Source organism: Mastomys coucha, unplaced genomic scaffold, assembly GCF_008632895.1.
Source record: "Mastomys coucha isolate ucsf_1 unplaced genomic scaffold, UCSF_Mcou_1 pScaffold14, whole genome shotgun sequence".
Taxonomy (NCBI): domain Eukaryota; kingdom Metazoa; phylum Chordata; class Mammalia; order Rodentia; family Muridae; genus Mastomys; species Mastomys coucha.
Window position 1 is genome coordinate 65,570,246 of NW_022196896.1, and position 4,135 is coordinate 65,574,380.

Sequence of the window (4,135 nt, forward strand, 5' to 3'; positions counted from 1 at the left end):
GAGGGGAAACTGGGAAAGGAGAAATTTACATGTAAATAAAGAAAATATCTAATAATAATAAAAAAAAGTTAACTCCAGTTCTGGTATCTGCATTCACCAGGCATACATGTGGCACATATACATCTGTGCAAGTAAAACACTAGTGAATATAAAACAAAACAAACAAATTTTAAGAAAAAATAACAACAAATCTTAAAAAGGAAAACAATCCATAATTTTAGAAATTCATGGGTAACAACAAAATAAAACTTCTAATGCTACAAAAAATAATTTGAAACACAGGTAACAAATACTACTGCAGATGTAATGTGAGACAGGTAGACTATGTATTATAAATCTGTTATAACCTATTTAATTATGTTTGCAAAATTCACAGAGATTGGGTAGAGTCTCTAAAATTGATTGATAATGTTTAATTCTGCTTTAGTTGCATTGCTGGTACCCTAGGCCAATTAGTATTGTTGTATTTTTCTGTGGAGGTGTCTAGGTTGTTATATAAAGTGAAGTTAAGTATAGATTATCAATTATTGACTAGGACAATAAGCAAATAGTATCTTTCTTAGGATCTGCATGGCATTATCATTTGCAGTGTGAAAAGGCAGAGTTACTACACACTAGCGCTTCATCTCCCTAATACAGATTTTTAGATTCAACCAAGAAATCCCATTAGTGGTAATAAGAACTGTTACCTGAAGCATCTTGCATAGCCCTTGCCTAATAGAAGAGGCCATGCTACTACATGTACATGCTTGAAAATGTTTGACTGCAGGGTCATCCCATCATCATGGGATCAGACATGTTTCTTCTATGAATTCTAACTCAATGTCTGCTGTTGTGGTTATAACCACACTCTGGTTCTATTTCAGAAGGAGTTCTGGTTCAATCTTATTTCAGAAGACTCCTTTCTCAATTATAACACACCTACAGAATGCTTTCCCCTAAAAGTAAACAAAAAAATTTCATTTTTAATTCAAGAATTCATTTCAAGTCGGTAGCGAGTTCAAGCTGACCTGCTGAATCAGGCCGTCAGTTGTAAAATTTGAATGGCATTCATTTAAAGGACATGGATTATGATGTGAGCCTCAGCATTTTGTGGAAATCATATCTTCAGACAAGTTGTTTTGGGAGCTATTTAACATAAACATCTTCTTATAAAACATGCTGCTTTTTCAGTTCAATTTGGAAATTACATAAAATTTAAAGATAATCAGTCTCAGGGGCAAAGGAATAACATATGCAAAGGAATAACATATGTCTGAGAAGGTAGGTTAATTACCCTGAGGTTTTTATGTGTTTGTGGTATCTTTTTCACATCTTGCAATCCAGATAAGGCAGAGGTTTAAAAAGTTACTTTCTGATAGTTTGTGATTTGTCTTGTGGCACTCGGTGACCTTTGGTTTGCGGTGAGCATAATCCACAGTGGACAGCAGACGGATGGGGCGTGAGGACTCTTGCTTTCAACTGGCAGCTCTCATCTGACCTTACTGTGTAGTGAGTGAGTCTCATCAAATTAGTTATAAATGTTTCTGATTATGTAAGGAATGCAACTTTGAGCACAGCATTTAGGGAGCCAGGGAGACCCTATTAAAGCCAGGAGGAGATTGTCCAGGGAAACAATGGAAGGCAGGAGAGAAGAAAGGACACTGGTAAGAACCTGAGAGTGTCAGGTTCTCATGGCTTGAGTAACCTTTTAGTCACTTTCATCCTATGTGTTATGTAGTTGACACTGTCTGAAAATGATGGACTTGTTATGTGTTCCTATTGCTGTTAACTTTAATAAAGGGGACACAATCTATGGTAATGGTTTTTAAAGCTAAGGGTGGAACCTGGGCTGTTGAATATGCAAGGCAAACTCTACGATGGAGCCACACCCAGAACCTCAAATAATTGTATTATAATCACAAAACCTAACTGGCATTCCCTTTGAAACACTGTCTTGTGAACATCAGCACTGATTCTCATCAATGACTCTTCCCTCTTAAACTGGACAAGGGTTCATATTAACAAAAGACCAAATAATCCCAAGGATGCCTAGAACTTTAAAATGGGCCTTTTATAGAACGATGTTTTTTGAGGTAGGTTCTATGTAGCTCCAATTAGCCTAGAAGTCACTATATAGCACAGGCTGATCTTAAATTTTTGACAATCCTCCTGCCTCTGCTTCCAAGTTCTAGGATTGAAGGCATGCCCAGCCCCAAAATTATTTTGCCCCATGAGTTAACAATTCTCTTTATCAACACTTGTTTCAGCAGGAGTAGATATTTCGTATTGAACATAACATTTCTGGGCTTACAGACCTTTGCAGGAAATTTGTGGTTGTTGCTGTTTCCAGGAAAGAATATGTTTGGTATTCTCTGTTTATAGTCAGGCTCGACCACATCAACAGGCTACTAAGTATTAATACCAAGCAACAAGGATCCCATTTCAAACAAATGTTCTTGACTATTAATGAAAAGATTGCCTTCAAAGTTTCAATATAGAACATGGACAAGGTTGTTATTGCCTCTAGGTAACAGTGGTCTCTTTGTACATAATGTAGAATTTTCCTTTGAAACTGTTTGTAACTTGGTTCAAACCAAGTACAACTTTAATCAAGTATAAGAATACTTTCTTATGGGCTGGAGAGATGGCTCAGTGGTTGAGAGCACTGACTGCTCTTCCAGAGGTCCTGAGTTCAATTCCCAGCAACCATATGGTGACTCACAACCTTCTGTAATGGGATCTGATGCCCTCTTCTGGTGTGTCTGAAGACAGCTTCAGTGTACTCACATACATAAACTAAATAAGTATTTTTTTTTTAAAAAAGAATACTTTCTTACACACTTTATTCCCATGTCCTCTCCTAACACTCTGCACATGACCCAGCAAGTGTAACATGCAGCTTTTGTTGGTTTTCTAGATGAACAGATTAATATTAATGCTGTGATGATCTAGTGCCAAGGTCACTGGGTCACCTAGTAGAGGTTAATTCTGCAATGTGTAAATCTGTATGTGATAGGAGCAAGAGAAGTGATGTTGCACATTATTTATGAACAGGTAGCTAGCTTATTTTATCCATCTTTTAGCCAGTCTGTAATAATTGTCTAAGACTGTATGAAGAAGCCTGAAGGTTTTGAAGACCAATCTAAAGTGAGTATATGATATGAATTTGTGATAAGGTATCAGAATACTGGTGATTATATTGTGATGAAATAAGATCTCAAGAAGCCACTACCCTTATCCCTACTGCTATATCAAATGACTAGATACAATGAGAAATTGTCCATCATATAAATACTATTAATGACAGGGCTTGCTTTTTTATTAAAATGTAAGAATACAAATAGCTTATATCAGTAAAATACAGTAGCATTCAGGCTCTAATATCAACAATAAGTTAGCCTATGGACAGAAAAGACGCAGAGATGCAGGTGAGGGAAAGGGAACATCGTGTTACTCTAGATCACAGAGAGCTACCACAGGCAAAAATAATAATAATGAAATGGCAAGTAAGTTCATTTAGGTACTTTAATGTTTTGAAGAAAACTTATTAAGAATACATACTTTAAAAAAATCTTACATGTGGATAGATAAATCATCACCTACCTTTCTAACAATAGTAAGAGCAAACACAATTGTAAAAACGCATGGTACCTGGGCTGAGCACTCCAACAGTGTGCACTGAGAGCCCGGGCGTGCTCCTACTTTGAAGGTAGACTGTGGCATGGAAGTTATGTCAGGTTGGTTCCAAAATGTGATACTGGGTCCCAGGCCAGGGCTGCTAGGCTGTGCCCATCTTGGCCCAGCTTCTCCAGCCATGAGAATATAAATCACAAAGAAAATAAATCTAACCAACCAGTCATTTGAGATAGCAAGAAAGGAAAGAAAATCAGTTTTGTAAAAACACTTTTCCCTCTTTTTCAAGCTTCTTTATTTACTCCGGATAGTTAACAAAACAGTGTTCAATAGTGAAGTAAGCAGATTTTACACTCACTATTACTGTGTGGAAAGAGCCATATGCATTTTGTTTGCATACATCAATCATCCCAGATATCTGTGTTAGGGCACTCAAGAACAGACTCAGAGGCACAAAGTTAATAAATACATTTAACCCTGTCAAGCATTCAAAAGATAAATGCAATCACATAGCAAAAAA